Source organism: Beta vulgaris, chromosome 3 (assembly GCF_026745355.1).
Source record: "Beta vulgaris subsp. vulgaris cultivar EL10 chromosome 3, EL10.2, whole genome shotgun sequence".
Classification (NCBI taxonomy): domain Eukaryota; kingdom Viridiplantae; phylum Streptophyta; class Magnoliopsida; order Caryophyllales; family Amaranthaceae; genus Beta; species Beta vulgaris.
Window position 1 is genome coordinate 39,354,419 of NC_079204.1, and position 20,456 is coordinate 39,374,874.

Here is a 20,456-nt window from a genome sequence, read left to right on the forward strand (position 1 = left end):
GCGCGACTACACGACCGGTCAACTTTTGCACCTCCTTGACCCTCCATGGAGATTGAATATTGATAATAGCTTTTATTTGATCCGGGCTGGCTTCAATTCCTCGTTGCTAACGACATACCCTAAGAACTTTCCTGCAGCACTCCAAATGTGCATTTAGTGGGATTTAATTTCATGCCATACCTTCGCAGGACATCGAAAGCCTCCGACAATGCTGGATGTGATCGCCTGCTTGCTTGGATTTGACGAGCATATCATCTATATATACTTCCATGGTGTCGCAAGTTGGTCTTTAAACATTTGGTTGACCAATCGTTGATAGGTGGCACCTGTATTTTTCAAACCAAAAGGCATAACCTTATAGCAATATATACCTTTATGAGTGGCAAACGCGGTCTTTTCCTGATCGTTTGGATGCATCAAAATTTGGTTGTACCCAGAATATGCGTCCATGAACGTTAAAAGCTCGTGGCCTGCCGTCGCGTCGACCATTGCGTTTATATGAGAGGAGAGGGAACGGATCCAAGGGACATGCTTTATTCAAGTTTGTGAAGTCGATGCAGACTCTCCACTTCCCGTTCTTTTTGCTGACCACCACGACATTAGCTAACCAATCTGGATACTTTACCTCACGGATCTTTCCGGTGTCGATCATCTTTTGAACCTCGCCATAGATGACTTGATTACTTTCAGGTGCGAATTTGCGTCTTTTTTGCTTTACGGGCTTGTGACCGGGGTCGACGTTGGAATTATGCGTGATGACGTCAGGACTGATTCCTGTCATATCCTCATGGGACCAAGTAAAACAATCTTGGTTAGCTTTCAAAAAACGACTAACTGACCTCGTATTTCTTCGACACGTCGCTCCGATTCGAACGACAGATCGGGGATGGATGGATCGAGCATCACTTCATCCACGTCCTGCTCGCTGGCGCGTCGGCGCTGACCATCCTTTAATTGCTAGATGGACGCTTTGGGGGTTTGAGCGACGAACTATAGCATTCTCTTGCAGATTTCTGCTCGCCCTTTATTTCTTGGACGCCCCACTTGTTGGAAACTTCAGCGACTGTGATAAGTTAGGGGAGGCCTTCATCTTGTGTATCCATGGAGTGCCGAGAATGATGTTATACGCGGACGGGCAATCCACAACGTTGAATCTGGTGGCAGGTTGACGCCTTTGGCAACGTTGGTAATGTGACCTCTCCGACAGTATGTTGGGCCTCTCCACTGAATCCTACCAAAACAGTAGATTTTTTAGTAATATCTTTATCGCACAAACCCATACCTTCGAGGGCGCTTTTGAATATAATGTTGGCTGAGCTGCCCCCATCGACTAACACCCGCTTCAACAAGCAATTACTGACAGTCAGGGATATGACTAGTCCATCGTGATGTTCTACGTCGCAGACGTCGTCGTCATCAAAGGTTATTGCCATTGCTTCGAGCTTGCGTTCTTCGCTGACCTGCAAGATTTAAAAACGGCGGACGAGGGAGTGCCCTCTCTTGCTAGCCTTTTGGCTGCGGAATACGTTAGTCCACATACATCAGACCCACCAGAAATAACATTGATTACCTTTACGTGCGTGGGCGACGCAGGAGGGTCGGACTGCGCGGTATCCTCCGAAGGACGCTTTACCTTTGTTCCTAAGAGGTCTTTAAGGTGCCCCTTATTAAGCATGAACGCGACCTCTCGTCGCAACGCAATGCATTCTTCCGTCTTATGGCCATGGTCATGATGGAACTGACACCACCTTGTTTGATCTTTTTGCGCTTCCGGTCGGTCCCTCTTCTTTGGCCAACGGACGGGTGCTCCGATTTTGGATAAGGCATTTACGACGCCTCCGACATCGACGGAGAATCCGTAAGAGTCTAGATCTGGGAAGGTCGACGACTCCGTCCTTGCGTCACTACCTGCATTCTCGACAACGTCAGTAACATTGTTTACCTGATTTGAGTAACCATATGGGTGGCTTCGCCAATTATTCTTCTTGGGGACGAAAGCCTTCCGGTCAGCAGGAGTCTCTGGTGCACGTCGGTTGATATGGTGTTGGATGGCATCTCTCCTCATCTCATTCTGCTAGTGCTCGCGACTTGACTTCCTCGAACGTCTGGCACGGATACTTTGTCAACGGTTGTATAGCTTTGATCGCAAGATTAATCCTTTCCTGAAACATTCAATAGCAGTCTTAGTATCAAGATCTTTAATGCTAATCATTTCTTTATTAAAGCGATTATAATAATCGCGAACAGATTCTTTAGGCCTTGAACGACCATATAGGTCGCTCGTCTGCTTTTCCAGGCTACGACTGCCTTCAACTTCTCATAGAACTGATTGACTATGGTGGAAAAATTGCCAATGCTCGCTGGCCTGAGGGATCCGAGCCATTTGAGAGCGGGACCGGTGAGCGTGGCTCCAAAAGACTTGCACATGCAGGCCTCTACCAAATGCCAAGGAATTGACGCTTGCCACATGCTGCTTGTATGGGCGACATGCTCGCCTGGATCGGTTGAACCATCATAATTAGCAGCGAGGGTAGGCAGATTGAGCTTTTTGGGAAGCACGACCCTGCGATCCTTTCGACGAAGGTGACTCGCATAACCGTCTGGATGCTCCACGATGCTTGGCGTCGGAGCCCCGGGGAGCTGGGACATGAGCTTCATTAAGCGCTTATTCTGCTTTTCGATCTGGACCATGCGCTTTGCCATAAGATTCGCTTCTCCTTCGCCTTGGTCTTCTCTTCATTGTTTAAGGGCTCTTCATCCTCGGCTCTTCGTCATTTTCAGGCTCCTCACTATCTGACTCAGAAAGGTTCCCCATGAAAGGGATGTCGTTCAGATTAGCCGACGTCGGACCTTCGAAGCTTTGGACGATGCTAACTCTTCCTGTAATTTCTGGATTTCTCTGCGATGTCGTGAAGTCAGGTAGCTAGCCGCTCATTGGCTTGCTTCATTTCGAGCATTTCTGCTCTCATCTTTCATATTGTCTCTGCATTTCCTCGAGGTTAGGTGTTTCTCCCATTTGATGGATTTTGAACAGTAGATGATCTGGTTATGCCCCAGGGTGGGCGCCAAATTGTTTATGCTAAAATTTATCACTTACGACGAAATTAAAGTTTGGGACGATTTAACCAGATTATGTTTAAGACAATGCAAAAACGAATGCAGTAGGGATCAAAGAGGATGAACACACGAAAATGGTGACGCGGAAAACCCCAATGAAGATAGGTAAAAACCGCGGGTGGATGGAGATCCACCAATCTACTATAGTTGATTGTCTTCCTTAGCAAGTGACAATCGTTACAAAAATATTTCTCTCTAGGTTACTTCTCACAATATTGCATAAAGAAATGACTAATCCCCCCTTCTCTCCCTTTTGTATGCCTTCTTTTCTCTTTCACTTTTTCCAACGAATACATAATAAACTCTCTAACTATTACATTAACTCCAGCTCGTTAATCATGGGAGATCTTTCTCATTTATGCTCTAACGTCATAATCCTTGCTTCTCTACGGCTGATTTTATGCCTCATTATGCTCCTTCCTTATTTAGCAAAACTGTTACTGCTTAATGCTTAGCTCCAGTCTTGCGTTCTCTACTGCGTCTTCAAGTCATAGTCACTACGTCACCATGTCAGATGGCATCATGTCATCGCGTCATCATGTCGTCGCGTCAATGTCATCCTATGAAAAAATTCAGCCATAACAATGGATATGGAAGAAGATCCGGAGACTCCTCTTATTCTTGGTAGAGAAGCTCTAAAGACATTGGGTGTCATGATAAACTGCAAAAATGATACAATCACGGTTGAGGTTGCCAATGAGCAGGTTGTATTCGAGTTCTCTAACACTTTGAAAAGGCATATGATGGAGAGAATATTCCAGGTAAGTCTAATGAAGGATGAGACAGAGGATGTCGCGAGTGTGGTTCACACAGGGGATGAGTTGTATGCTTCTCTTACCGAAGCCCCTAGCTTGGACATGGAAGAGGTGAAAGAATTCTGCATGCTTCTTGACACTACCATTAAGGAGACACAAGATGAATCATTTGAGATTCTAGCTACATCCAATGATAAAGAGGAGTGTTCTAAGCCTCCTCCAAAGGTAGAGTTCAAACCCCTTCCCTCTTCTCTTAAAATATGTTTTTCTTGAGGATCCATGTACTTATCATGTTATTGTCAATTCGAGTCATGATGACATCTCTATATCAAAATTGATTGAGATACTACAAAAATATGAAGATGTCATTGGGTATTCGATCGATGACCTTAAGGGGATAAGCCCTTCTCTTGATATGCATTGTATCCATCTCATCTATAGTAATGCCTCCTCCATAGAGCATCAGACAATGCTCAATCCTAACCTCAAAGAGGTTGTAAAAAAGGAGATCATAAAACTGTGTGATGCAGGAATCATATATGCTATCTCAAATAGCAGGAGGGTGAACCTGATTCACGTGATTCCAAAAAAGGGAGGCATGACTATAGTTGAGAATGAGAAAGGAGAAACAATCTCCACTAGAACTATCACTGGGTGGAGGGTCAGTATTGATTACAGGAAGTTGAACAATTCCACCCGCGAGGACCATTTCCCCCTTCCCTTCATTGCCAAATGTTGGAGAGGCTTGCTCGTCATTCACACTTTTGCTTTTTCGGTGGTTATTCCGTATTCTTTCAAATCCTTATTCATCCGGATGACCAAGAGAAAAAAAAAAAACCTTTACTTGTCTATATGGGACATTCGCATATCGAAGGATGCCCTTTGATTTGTGTAATGCCCCATCCACTTTTCAAATGTGTATGACAACAATCTTCTCTAACATGCTAGAGGATTCTATTGAGGTGTTCATGGACGATTTTAGCGTGTGTGGTTCATCTTTTGACACATGTCTGGTTACTCTTGAATGTGTATTGAAAAGGTGTCAAGAGACGAATCTCGTCCTGAATTGGGAGAATTGTCACTTTATGGTCGAGGAAGGCATTGTCCTAGGGCATAAAGTGACGAAGAAGGGCATTGAAGTAGATCCGACAAACGTTTCGGTTATCGAGAAGCTTCCACCATCGAACTCAGTGACGGGAGTTCGTGCTTTCCTTGGACATGCGGGTTTTACCGGTATTTTGTTAGAAAATTTTCTCAAATAGCCAAACCATTGACTCCAAAAAGATGTAGATTTTGAGTTTGATGAATCTTGTATTAAGGCTTTTTAAACTTTGAAAAAAGCCCTTACTTCTGCCCCCATTGTGCAAGCTCCGGATTGGAGCTTGCCTTTTGAACTAATGTGCAATGCTAGTGACTTTGCAGTAGGTGTTGTTCTTGGGCAACGAAAGGAAGGAAGGCTCCATGTGATAGCTTATGCAAGTAGGACCTTAGATGACGCTCAAAGGAATTATGCAACTACAGAGAAGCAGATGTTGGTCGTAGTCTTTGCATTTGACAAATTTCGATCTTACTTAACCTGTAATAAGGTTGTTGTGTATACGGACCATTATGAGGCCCATTATTTGATGAGTAAGAAAGATGCAACACCTAGACTCATTAGGTGGGTGCTGCTTCTTCAAGAGTTCGATTTTGAGATGAAAGAGAAGAAGGGGACGGAAAATGTGGTAGCTGACCACCTTTCTCGCTTCCCTCTGGATGAGAAGCTCTTGGTTCCCGACGAGATCCCTATTGAAGAAGATTTCAGAGAAGGACGCTATTCGCCATTCTGAACAATGAGATTTCATGGTTCGCAGACTATGCGAATTATTTGGCTTGTGGGATTGAACCTCATGGTTTTAATTCCCAACAAAGGAAATAGTTTTTCAAAGAAGTATTGAGGTTCTATTGGGATGATCCGATCTTGTGTAAGAAGTGCGCCGATGGAGTGTTTAGCAGGTGTAGCCCAATCATGAGATAACATCGTTGTTCAACCATTGTCATACCTTGGCATGTAGAGGGCACGGTGGAGCAATCAAAACTGTTGCTTAGGTGCTTCAATGTGGTATGTTTTGGTCATCATTGAAAAAGGATGCTCAGGAGCTTATTTTGAGTTGAGATAGATGTCAAAGGAGTGGTGGCATCACAAAAAGATATGAGATGCCTCAACAAAACATCCTCGAGGTTGAACCATTTGATGTTTGGGGAGTCAACTTCATGGGTCCATTTGTTCCTTCTTTTGGCAATATGTACATTCTTGTTGCGGTTGAATACGTAACTAAATGGGTTGAAACCATTGCCTCCCCCACCAATGGCCACAAGGTTGTCACCAAGCTCCTGAAGAATATCATCTTCCCTCGGTTTGGAGTTCCCCGAGTATTGATAAGTGATGGCGGTTCACACTTTGCCAAGAAGCAACTAGAAGTACTTTGAAAGAAGTACGGGGTAAATCACAAAGTCAATCTTCCTTATCACCCCCAAACCCAAGGCCAAGTTGAAGTCTCAAATCGAGAAGTAAAGAACGTCCTTGAGAGAGGGTCAATAAGACAAGAAAGGATTGGTCTTTGAAGCTTGATGATGCTTTTTGGGCTCTTCACACGACTTTCAAGACACCTATAGGCACCACTCCTTGTCGCCTTATGTATGGCAAAGCATGCCATTTTCCGGTTGAACTAGAGCTTTGGGCAATTAAAGAGATCAACATGGATCTTCACTTGGCGGGAGACGCTTGAAAGGAAAGGTTAGTTGAGATTGAGGAACTCCGATTTGACGCATATGAGAGCTTGAGATTATAAAAGGAGCAAACAAAGAAAATGGCATGAACACCGGATTCAACAAAGAGAATTCCGGGTTGGGGACAAAGTCTTGTTGTTTAACTCAAGACTAAAACTCTTCCCCGAAAAGTTAAAGTCTAAGTGGTCGAGGCCTTTCTCAGTGTCGAAGACTACCCCTTATGGAGCTTATGAGATTTTGGGGGAGAACGGTCCATTTTGGGTGAACGGTCAGAGATTGAAGCTTTATAATGATAATCATGCAATTGGTGCCCTTGGTTGTTGGATCCTTCGCTCACCTGAGGACATATCTCGAAGAACGTATCCTTCTTAGTCCAGCTAATGATTTAAAACAAGCGCTACACGGGAGGCAACCCGTTTCCTTTCTTCCATTTCTTTTATTTTGTTTTTTTCTTTTGGTTATTTTTGCTTTATCAGCTAGCCATGAGAGCTACAATTTGAGTTATGATTCTTATGAAAAGTTGAGTTAAAAGGAGTGAGTTGGTAGGAAAAAAAAGGGGGTTGAGAAAAAAATAGACGAGCTTGGTGCGCCTACACCAAATTGGAAAAAGAAAAGCTGAGGAAAACATAAGCCTTTAGTGCGCCCGCACCAGTTTCAAAAGAAAAATCGAGGAAAAAACAGAAGAGTTTGGTGCGTCCGCACCAAATTTTAATAAAATTTTCGAAAAAAACAGAAGAGTCTGGTGCGCTCGCACTAAACTTTCTAGAATTTTATCTAAGAGTTTGGTGCACCCGCACCACCTGCAAGGCGCGCCCCTACCAAACCTAGCCGGGCAAAAAACAAGAGTTTTCTTACTTTTTTTTTCGTCCCTCACTCACCCAACCTCTAATAATTTCAAAACTCACTCACCCTCACTCACTTTCTCTTTCTCCAGGAACTCTAGATCTGGTCACCACCACTAGTGGAAAAAAACGGAACGGCTGAGTTAAAATAGCCCTAAGGGCTGCGTTTTTGGCCAACAGCCCTTTCTATAGCAGCCCTTCACTAAAAATGAAGGGTTGTGGTTTAGGCCTAAAAACGCAGCCCGTCCATATTGGAAGGGCTGCGGTTTTGTGCCTAAAACGCATCCCTTCTTTGTACAAAGGGTTGCGGTTTTGGCACAAAACCGCAGCCCATCGACCCATAAAAAAAATTGACATTTTTTTACTCTTAAATATATCAAGAAATTTACAACAGGGAAAATCAACAAGAAAAGTCGAAATTTATAGATCTTAAACTCAAAAACGAAAATGAAAAAGTAAAGGAACAAAAACGAAAAAAAAAAAAAAATCATTCGTTGGTGTTGTAATTTATACATTCCATTTTCACCAGGTAGATTGTAATTTTTCAGTTAACGAAAATGAAAAAAAAATGAACTTGACTAAGAACAGTTAGATCTTCAATAAAAAATTGATTCTTCAACAGTTTGTTCAACAGTTCTATCTCACATTTCCACAAAGTTTCTATACTTTTGTAGCAGCCCTAAGTCATTGGTAGATCACTCATGAGCCTTCATGTTCTGTGGAACAATAGCAGTGTCAGTAGATTCATTGAAACTTCTTCTCCATCTCGAAAATCTGAGTTGACCCTGCTTCCCATCTGCCTCATATTGCTGCCAAATCTTCTGTTCTTCCATCATCAATTAAAACTTCTTCTCCATCTCCGAAATTTGAATATAATTAATCTTGTCATTGCCAATACTATATATAAGAAGAAGGATGCTCATGAACTTGACTAACAACAATTAGATCTTCAATAAAAAATTTCGGTTAACGAAAATGAAAAAAAAAAGAACAAAAGCGAAAATGAAAATTAAACAAAACTCAAACTTAGATCTGAAAAAAAAAACTCAAAAATTACATCTGTTGGTGACTAAATTCGAGTTGTTGGTAGCTGGACTGGTGTTAGACATTAGGTGGTGTCGTGCGTTGGTGGTTGACGACGACGGCGCCGATGAAGATGAAGCGATGGTGAGGGGCTGGTGTTTGTTGTTAGTGTGACGGTGGCGAAGGAACCGAGTATGAGGAACGAGGGTGAGAGAGAAGAAGATTTTAGGGTTAATGAAAGAGGGGAGAGAAGGAGGAGAAGGGAGGAGTGTGAGAGAGGAGGATGTGGACGTGAGAAATAAAGGAGAGAGAACCCTAGCTAGCCTGCTTAACATTTGAAGCCCACGAATTCATTTCAATTTCTTTTTTAAAAAAAGCCCATAAAGGGCTGCGTTTTCTAAAAAACCGCAGCCCTTTATTACTTATAGGGCTGCAGTTTTTAAAAAACCGCAGCCCTTCACTAAAAGAGCTGCGGTTTTTGCGTTGACCACAACCCTTCGTAAATGAAGGGCTGCGTTTTTCAAAAAACGCAGCCCTTGAAGCGCAGCGCTTGCGTTTTTTTGCACTAGTGCACACAAGTTTTTCGGCAACCTCTGACCACCTTCTCACAGGAATTTTCATCACCTTCATCTCTACAACACTCAACAGCACAAAATTTGGGGAATTAGCAAGCATTGGACTTCTAGGGTTTGAAATTTGATCTCCATGTTGGTAAATCTTCTTCTAATCCTTGTTTTTCATCTATAATCTTGCTTTTGACTTCTAGTGTGTTTTCTTTTTGATTGCATGCTTGTTTTTCCTCTAATTGGTTATTATTCATGTAATAATTTGCCCAATTTTGTGCTTGATATTGTGATGAAGTAGTGAGATTTCATGTTCTTTGTGAGAATTTCATAATCTTTTGAATTTTTGTGAAGTACATTGCATGATTTGCCAAGTGTTGTTGAGAATTTTTGCACAACTTGTGGTTGGTTTGTTTAATTTATGTTGTGAGGCACCTTGTGAGTGGTTCAAAATCTTGGAGTAGCTCTAGTTCTTGCTTGTTAGCAACATTGTTGCTATTTATTGTGGGATTGTAAGCTGGTAGATTTTAGGATTGGAGTAGCCCCTTGTGATGCCCCTTTAGGCACCATTTGGTCGGGGTACAACAAATAGGAATGGTGGGCCAAGATTACCAATGGCACCACTCCGTTTCGGATGAACTCGTCCAAAGCATCGGATATAATCCACACCGTTCTTCGTTACTTCCATAGGATGTTGGTTTATACCATCTTTCCTAAGCAGGAAGTCGGGCAATTGAGGAAGGAAGAGCTCTTAGTTATTTGATTGGCCACTGACGGGCCCCACCTTGGAGCCCGAATTAATTTTGCTGCTCTCTTCCTTAATCGATTGCAAGAGATTTAGGGGGGTACTACGGTATCTGGGGAGATCGTTTGTGGTGGAAATGATCACCCGGATAGCGTTGTACCTCAGGTTGGACAAGGACCTAGCTCCCTTGGAAGCTAGCGTGCCTTCTGTTTGTCAGTCCAACCTAATGGATGGTGCAGCCCTACAGCAAATGAAATTTTTGTATCATTACATGGCACCAAACTGCATTTGGCTTGTAGGGGGGGAAACCTTATTGTTACATGAACAACGAGTTCATTTGGAACCCTCCCGCTGACTGTGAAAACCGTTGGCAGGTTCCCCATTCCCATATCAACCCTTAGGACCGCCCTGATAGGACCTTCATTCAGTCCACCTCTGTGGAGGACATACCACGGGCACCAAGAGTGTTGAGGTCCGACCACCGCATTCCTGAGAGTGAGGTGGCCGAACCTTGCTCCTCCCAGTCTTTTGATATGGGATCCGTCATGGCAGCCATCGCCCTAATGCAGGCCTCTCAGAAGGCCAATGATCGTGCGGTTACTGCTACCCTTGCCGGTATCCGCACCGACCTTGACCATGTGTCTAGGGTGGCTTAGCGAACTCACCTCGTCAATGTCCATTCTGGACACGAGCCCCCTTTCCCTAAGCATCCCCACTACCCTCCTACCTTCGACCCTCGTGACGGGCCATTTGAGGAGCCTCATTTCCGCCCCTACCCCCATTACCCATCTTACTTAATTCCCTGACGGGTACTCCGGTGGGTATTTCCCTCCTAACCCCCCTCCTGATGGGGGTGATGGTGGGTATTACGTGCTATTCATGAAACCCCCTCCCTCTCCCTCCTTTTGCAATTCCGAGCGCGGAGTTTCGCTTAAGCTTGGGGGCCTTGCATGTATGCTTATGTCTTTGGGAGTTTGGGTTCATCGGTGGTTAGTGATATAGGGCTTCTATTGGATTTCGGTGTAATTCGGTAATTAGTCATATCTTGTTGGTCTTGTCTCCCCTCACACTTGTTTCTTCTTTTTCGTCTGTACATCGTGTGTTTGATAGTTTGTTTTGGTAGTTTTTCCTTACTTTGCTTTACATAAAAAATTTACATAAAAAAAATCCTTTTATTCTTTTCCTTTTCTTTTTATTTTATTTTTTCTACATTTAGGATAGCTTGGTTGCATGCATGATTTGTGGCTAAAATTGTTCATAACTTGATTGGAAAACCTTCCCTACATTAGACTTGATGGTTTTGGAAGCCATTTGTGACATTCAGTACCTCTTGAGCACGATAACTTTTGGTAGAATCTTTTTGAAATTACGCGAGTTGGTTTATTGGATTGCCTTGCCCCTTGTGCGAAAGAATCCTGAAGGAGGGCCAAGAACCTCGTAAGACTCATTCACAACCTTCACCATTGATCGTTTAACTTGTGACTTGCATTTTAGCTCCCCAAGATTGCATAAGACCGAGCCTTTAGAAGAATGATTTAGGGCGTTTCTTTATGCTAGAAATAGGAGCTCCAAAGCCATAAGCTTTTATACCGGCATAATTATCCGCTTCTCAACCCATCTTAGCCTTTCTATCTTATTTTTGCTTAACCCTCATAATATTAATAAGTCATGGCAAAACTTTCCCCAAAGTGGAGCACATGTCTAGTTTTTGTTGAGTTGATTTGTTTTGATATTGAGTCTTGGTTGAAAGTGAATTAATGTCCAAGTATGATTGCAAAAGCTAAAGAAAATTGCGAGAGGAAAGGCAAAAGAAATAAAAGAAAGAAAGCTTTTAGTATTTCATTTGGATTTCTATTTAAAGAAAATAAATAAAGAGCAATTTGATGAGAAAAATGAAAAAAAAAAATTCAAAAAGTGAAAGAGTTCAAAAGGTGAAAAAGTCAAAGAGAAAATCAAGGTTATGTGTTGGATTTTGAATTGAAATTGGTGCTAGGACTAGCTTGGGGGAGTTTTTACCCCTAGTTTATATTTCGATTACCCTTTTTGCACCACATTCTTAAATTATCATCCACATCGTTAACCTAGCCATGTTACAACCTTAACAAAGTCCCTTTTTGACTTCTAGATCGGACTGGGTTGATTTAGTAGTGGCGCGCGAGATTTTGTGCAAGTCATGATGAGGGTCATCAAAATGTGGTCAAGGCGAGCTATTATGGTTGAGCATCCCTAGGGAAGAGTCAAACTCGGAACTTGGAAGTGGAGAAGAGTGAGAAATCACTCTTGGAAAGCCTTTTTTCAAAAAAGACTCGGTTGATTGGTGGATTGAGTCCTTAGAGTCACTCTAGTGCTTCCTAATCATCTTCCCTCTTGTTTTTTGTTGGTCTCCTAAACCTTGTTATGAACTCATTTATTGCATGTCATGTTTGTAATTCTGCGTTTCGAGCATGTAGGTTTTTTTGTTGCATGATTTTTTTCTTTTTACTCCCTTTCTCCTCTTCTTTTCCTTCCTTATCACTCTTGGTTTACTTGAGGACAAGCAAAATGCTAAGCTTGGGGGAGTTTGACAAGTGCGTTTCTAACGCACTTTATGACCTCCTTTTGGTTTAGTTTGGTTCTCTTTATTCTCTTTTCTCCCCTCTTTTCTCCTCATTTCCCTTTCTACTTCCTCACCTGATCATTGATTGATCATAATGATATTTTGCTAGATTTTTGATCTATTTTGATCGAATTTCTAGTACATATGCTTTCACCGTGTTTTCTCGTGTTTTCATTGCATGTATGACTCTTTTCGGGGCCGAGTATTGCGATATATGGCTTAAGGAATGAGCTACATAAACCAAGGGAACTTGGAGGTGCGTCCGCACATCAAAGTGGTGCGCCCACACCTTCAGCAAATTTAGAGGACAAAAGACAGACATGCATGGTGCGCCTGCACCCTCATAAAGGTGCGCCTGCACCCTCACAAAGGTGCGCCCGCACCCTCACAAAGGTGCGCCCGCACCCTCACAAAGGTGCGCCCGCACCATTTGACGAGGATCCTAATTTTGAGGCAGAAGGGTGAGGTGCACCCGCACCCTTCATTTCCAGAAAAAAATTCGAGCTACATTAAAAAAACGATAGTTTTCTTTTAAGTTTTAACTTATGCTTTATTATAGTATATAGAGAGATTATTGCTAGGGTTTATATTAGAGAGATAAATACTTTAGTTTTGTCTAGATTTGAGATTAATTAATCATAGTTTGTGATTCCAATAACATTCAAGGTATTTTTCATTCAATTTAATTTGAAGTTTCAGTTTTTATTTCATTCTTTTCGTGGTTGTTCTTGTTCTTCCTTATTATTAGTTCTCCATTCTTATAGTCTCATAATTGTTATTTCTATTACTTTAATTATCTCTTAATCATGTTTAGTCTTAAATTAGTCATAGATTTTATGTTTAATTTCTTAGAATCCATGATTAGTGAGTAGTTTCTTATCTGGGGTTAGGGTGAAAGTATCGATTAGGGTTTTACATGTTTTGTTGATGTGAATGTGATGTTTTAAGGAAGTTTATGCATTGATCTTGGTGTTTTGAGACCTTAGGATAGATATTGATCACATTTATGCTTTGGTATTTTGGATTCAAATATTCTTAAATTGAATTTTGAACTTTTTTATCATCTCCAAGAATCCACTAATTAATTTTTAGACCAAGATAATGGGTAGAAATTAAGGTGATCCTTTATTAGGGGTTCTTCGAATTTATGAATCTCTTAATCAATTGACTAAAGACCATTAGAGAGAGGATTTAGTTTATTTATTAAGTGATTATTCTTGAGGACCATTCGAGAGAGGACTCGAGTATTTTAGAGGAAAACTAAACCTTGCATAATCGTCTCCTTTGCTTCACAATCGCATTAATAATAATCATTGTCTATTCTTATTCATACTAGTAATCTTAACTCTGGTGTCTTTCTATTTGATATTTTAACTCTTGTTATTTGCTAGTTCTAGTTTTTAGCTAGTCATAGTTGTTATCAAATCTTTCCAAACCCCCAAATACCCTTCAATTAGGTAGACTAGACTTGATAGACTTGAATTGATCCCATTCTCCCTATGGATCGACCCTTGACTTGCCCTTACTATTTTCTTAGTAATTGCTTGATAGGTTTTATAAAATATTTGTCATTATACCCTTATTTTTAGATTATCTTTAATATATATAATTATCTATTAATAAAGTTTATAAAAAGTTGATATAAAGTTAGTATTGCAATGGTTGTTTCCATCTCTAATAAGTGAAGGCATGTTGACCGGTATTGTCAACTAACATATCAGAGTATATCAGTATATCACTATAGTAAAAGTTTAAAAATAAAATAATGTAGATATTGAATGGCTACAAATGCAAAGAAGTTGTCATTGAAAATGTTGGCTACTTTAGTAGATTTGCAGCAGTTCATTAGATGTTATCGTATGGTTTAGGCAAATCTCAAGAATCAGCTTTTTTTTTTATTTTATTTTATGATTTTATATGTGAATCACAGCCGTAGAGTGAATATACAGTAGAGTAGTACTTATAATAAATTCTCCATAAAAGATAAATTTTTTTGGTTTTTATTATCTCTAAAACTCTAAATTTTATTATCTCTAAATTAATAAGATGATGTGGCAATCCTAGGTGGCGCGCTCTATGCTCCCGAAAAGTTCCTCTTTTATATATATATATATATATATATATATATATATTGATTTGAAAAGCGATTTTTGGTGCCTTAACGACACACTAAAAACCTCTTATCATGCATGCAAAATGATTTGTAAATTGCACCTACATGTCTTAACAGGAATGGATAGAATTAGGTGGTAAATTGCAGTCTCAGTTAGACAAATAGAAAACATTCTAAGTTTTAAGAAATCATTGTCAGCTGATTCTTTACACTGACAATTGAACCTGACTAAATGTTCTTCGTTAGAAACTCTATCATTTCTAGAAAATAAAGTAAAGGCATGTATGCTGAAAGTTCTAGAAAATGGCTTTCCTCTATCAATCCATCCAGGGTAAGGTTTTTGACCTACTTGCCTATGATTTCTCCTAGAGGTATCACCCACTAATCTTTGGACTATTGTCTCAACCTGCGCTATCAATAATCATGCTTTCCTGGATTTTCCACATTCCTATATCCCATATTTCTTACATGATCATATGCAGGGTTAGGATTAGGGTTGAAAGGTTGATTTTGATAACCTCCCATAGGGATCTCCTGGTTGGGCATGAAAGTACGATTAGCTACTCCTTGTGCCATTTGTGGTGAAAACGTGTTTACATTCATAGGCATCCCTTGATGATAAGCACCAGTTGCTTGAGCAGGAGCTTGGGGTTGACCAAGCCTTGGAACATTCACATAATGCTGCGTACCAGTCACATTTGGTTGGTTGGTTAGGAGGCGTATATGCATAGGCGTACTATTGTTGTTTACAACAAAAGTGTGTTGCCTTTGTCCTCCCTGTGATGGTCCAGGTTGGTGTGTGTTGTCACCAACTTGTCCACCACCCATTGAAAGCGAAGGTTGATGATGTCTTGACGCCTGGTGCCAGCCTAGCTCCACGCCCGCTGCCATTCCATCTCTTCTCCTTAGATTTCCATGATTACCCTCTCCATAGCTCATAGGTATTGCCCTTGTTTGATGCACAAGAGAGGAAGTTTATGGATCACTCGAGATAAGTGAATCGCTATTTTCAGGATGGGAAAATTCTACCCTTGGAGGGTAACCTATGGGAGGAACATCTAGCGTTGTGCCACAATTTCCCCTTGCTCTATCTAAAGGAACCTCTTCTAAGGCCTTTACTAGTTTTTCATTTAATTAATAGTGTTTTCCGACTTGTAATTCTAAGTGAGAAACTACTTCAGTGTCAAGAGACTTAGACATTGCCATAAAAGTTGCACTTATAGTGTCTTGATATCCACAAGGATCCTATCAACTTGCCTAGAGTGAGTATCTCTATTTTATTCACTTATCCTTTGAAGGATATCCGTAAAAACTCTGGCAGATTCATGGGCTATAGATCTGTAGCTAGAGTTAGTACCTCTTTTCTGGTCACTTATCTCTATTTTCTTCACTTATTCTTTAATATCTCTATTAATTTTCTATACATTTGGTGTATAAACAACCAGTACTACCTGGAGATGCACCCTCTCTTGATGAGGTCTCTCCAACTGCCTCTTCACGACCATTATGAATTGGTTCACCACTTCTACCATGCACCCTTGTCTCTAAAGGGATAGAAGAATTGGTCTCCATATTATGGGCACTTAATTCGCCCTGTGCAACTTCTTTATTCTTTTTAGAACGTGTTTCTGGCATTTTAGTAAAGACAAAAAATAATCATTTCTTTACAGTTAGTTTTTTCAAAAGTATGAAGAAGAAATTTCACAATTTGATTATGAATCTTATCCTCCCACTATGTGATGCAGGAGCATCTAGCTTAAGCAACCAAGGTCTTCTTCTACATGATCATAAGGAGAACATGGTGAAGGAAGTTCAATTTCTAAGCCTAACTAGCTCGGTTTGTCCTAAAACCTTACTTAAGCACTTAATTAGGTTAATCATTTGTTAATCTCTACTTAAGCAAGATTAACTAATACTAATGACACCTTAATCATCATTATGTATTGGTAATCAAGTTTAGTAAGTGATTAAGTAGCCTAATTACATGTTTAAGCTAAGATAATCATGTTTAAGAGCTAAGCTAGTTTAGCTTCTTGTAATCCGGTTCTAAGCAAGCTTAGGAAGGAGTTTTTCCTGCCTTTGGATGCCACCTCCAACTGAATTGAAGACTTAGGGGAGTCTAGAAGGCCATGTGAATCTCATATGGGCAAGAGAAGCCATATCCAATGAGAATAGAAGACTTCATGGCAAGGAAGGCTGCTGCCCAGCTCTCCAGCGTCCCAGCATGCTTCTCTTTGAAGCTTTTGGGCATCAATCATTCCTACTGCAAATGGCTCAAGCTTTTGGGGATTTTTAGTTTAATATGTGTACTTTAATATTCCATTGGTAGTTTTTCTGATTTACAACTTCCAATAGGTAGCTAAGCTAGTTTGTAGGAGATGTGCTGGACTGGTTGTAATTTTTGTTTCTTGTATTTTATTAGCCTAATTGGCGTAGCTATAGTTGTCCAAATCAGCTGATTTTTGGACACAATGTAAACAAATATGTTAGCTTTGTACTCCTTTTAGAATTAGATCATTTGAATCAAATTGAGAGTTTTATGCTCAAAATACAGATGTGTGCTAGTGTTCTACCGGGTCAGTTTAGACCTTTATAAAATATTTGCTTAATTCTTTCACTTAAAAGTTGATTTAGTGATTGAATCACAAAGTAGACTCAAGCTAGAAGCTTATTATTATAGCTTAGTCTTTTATTGGTGGTAATTTGGTTGTGGAAGTGGTGGTTGTTCAACTTGTTGAACCGGTTTGATACAAATCTTATGTTCTCTTTCTTTGTTCTTTCTATTTTTGAATGCTCTTGAATGCTTAATCAATATGTATCATTTGGTATCAGAGCTGTAGTTGATTAAGAGCATTCTAATTCATCCCTAAACACATTAAACACACATACAAAACCCAAACACAATCCCCCCCAAAACCGAACCATTCTAAGCCAAACACACTTCTTTTCTTCTTTCTAGCCTAACTTTCATTGAGGTTGAATCAATCATGAGTGGAGGTGAAGAAAATCAGTTTAGAAGGGTATGAACTTGAGTGAAGCAAGGTTGGTAGGAGTGGAGAATCAAATAGCCACTTTAGTGAACAAATGGCTAATTTGATGATGTTGTTAGAAGGGTTTAGAGGACCTTTAAGGAGAGAAAATGTGGAGGATGAAGGTGTAGCTTATGAGTAGTGAGAGGTTTCTCTGAATCTTCAAGAACTAGAGAAACCACAAAAAAGATGATTTATTAAGTTAGAAGTTCCTGAGTTTGATGGAAACCTTAATCCAGATGTTATTTGGAGTGGGTTTCAAGGTGTGATAGATCTTTGAACTTAAGGAGTATGATGATTAAACTTTCAAAGTTGCTGTAGCTAACTAAAGGGGTATGCATCCCTTTGGTGGGAGAATGTTGTTTAGCTAGAATAGAAAACAAAAGCCTAAAATAAGAGTTGGAGTAAGCTTAAAAAGAAAATGAGGAGAAGTTTTTACCATCTACTTACACCTTGATTTTATAACAATTGCGAATTGTCTCAAGACCATAAAGGGATGAACATTACATCCATGAGTTTGAAAATTGTTAATGAAATTGATGTACAAGAGAGGAGAGCAAACAATGTCTAGATTTCTAGGAGGGTTAGAAAAAGACATTAGGAGGAAGGTGGAGTTACAACCTTATTCTACCTTAGATGAACTCTTTAAGTTAGCTCTTAAAGTTGAAAAACACATTAAGGAGAAGAAGAAGAAACCTTTTGTGAAGGGAACTACCTATTCTAAGGGAGTTTCTAATGTTAAAACACCATACACATCTCCTTACACCCTAAAGTGATGGTTAAAGTGTTGATAAAGGGAAGAAAGTAGTGATGAAACCTCAAAAAAATCTGATGTGAAGTGCTTTAAGTGTCATGGTTATGGTCATTATCAAGCTCAATGTCCAAAAAAGAGTAATGACTTTAATTGACATTAAAAACATTGAAGAATCACTTGAACTGAAGGAGACAAGAAGAGGAGTCGAAGAGGAGGCCGAAAGTGATGAAGCTTTGGAGGTTGGAGAGGTGACTCAAGGTGATCATTTAAGCCTTGTTTTAAGAAGAGTTCTTCATGCCAAAGAAGCTGAATTGGTTCCATCTCAAAGGGATCAAATCTTTCAAACAAATGCTTGATTGGAGGGAAGATATGTTCGATGATCATTGATGGAGGAAGCTGCACCAATGTCGCTCATCTTCTATGGTGGACAAGCTCAATCATGCTACTTTCTCACATCCAAAACCATATAAGCTTCATTGGCTTAATGATGGCAATTGTGTGGAGGTAACAAAACAAGCTTTAATTAGCTTTTCTTTTGGTGATTCTTATAAGATGAAGTTTTATGTGATGTATTACCTATGGATGCATGTCATGTACTCTTAGGTAGACCTTGGCAATCTGATAAAGAAACCTTGCATAATGGTAGGACTAATACTTACACTTTCATGCATATAAAGAAGAAAATTGTCTTAGTCCTAGTAGCCATGGCCGAATCTTTAAACCAAAAACAACCTCACCTAAAACACAAAACAAAAAAACCTTAATCCTTTCTAAACCTCAACTTGATAAAGCTGTAGAAAAGGGGAAGGTTATGTATTTGTTGTTGTTATTGGATGAAAATGATGAAAATCTAATGAAGTGCACGAAATGGTAAGCCTTTAGTGAAGGATTTGGTGATGTTTTTCCTATTGATCTTCCATGTGGTTTACCCCCTAGTAGAGGAATTGAACACCAAATTGACTTGATTCCTGGCGCCCCTTTACCTAATAAACCAGCTTATAGATGTAATCCTGAAGAAGCTAAGGAGTTACAAAAACAAGTTAGTGAATTGTTAGCTAAAGGATTTGTGCAAGAAAGTCTTAGTCCATGTGCTGTGCCTGTCATTTTGGTTCCTAAGAAGGATGGTTCTATGAGGATGTTGTGGATTGTCGTGCATTAACAACATAACAGTGAAGTATAGGTATCCAATACCTAGACTTGATGATTTGCTTGATGAGTTACATGGTTCCACTATATTTTCGAAGATTGATTTAGAAGTGGTTATCATCAGATTAGAATCAAAGAGGGTGATGAATGGAAAACAGCTTTTAAAACTAAGAGTGGTTTGTATGAGTGGCGTGTGATGCCATTTGGTTTGACAAATGCTCCTAGTACTTTCATGGACTTATGCATGAGGTACTCAGCCCTTCATTGGTATCTTTGTTGTTGTTTATTTTGATGATATTCTGTGTATAGTCAAAGTGAACAGGAACATCTAATGCATCTCAAGAAGGTTTTCCTTAAACTAAGGGAAAAGAAGTGTATGCAAAGATGGAGAAGTGTGAGTTCTTTACTTCAAGTGTGACATTTCTTGGATTCATAGTGTCATCTAATGGCATTTCTATGGATGAATCTAAGGTGGAAGCAATCAAGTCATGGCCAGTTCCTAAATCTATCACTGAGGTTCGAAGTTTCCATGGTTTAGCTTCTTTTTACAGGAGATTTATCAAGAACTTTAGCACCATCTTGGCGCCATTGACTGAGTGTATCAAGAAAGGGTCCTTTATTTGGACTCCTGCAGCACAAGAAGCATTTGATCAATTGAAGAACATGCTTAGTAAGGCTCCTGTTCTAGCCTTACCTGATTTCAAGAAAGTGTTTGAAGTGGAGTGTGATGCAAGTGGCTGGGCATTGGAGCTGTTTTCAACAAGGAGGGCGTCCATAGCCTATTTCAGTGAGAAGCTCAATCAATCTAGACTCAACTACAGCACTTATGATAAGGAGTTCTATGCTATTGTTCGTGCCTTGACTCATTGTTACATTCAGACCATCAAGCTTTGAAGTACATAAATGGACAACATAAGCTCAGTCCAAGACATGCAAAATGGGTGGAATTCCTTCAGTCCTTTGATTTTGTTTCAAAATATAAAACTGGAGTTTCTAACATTGTT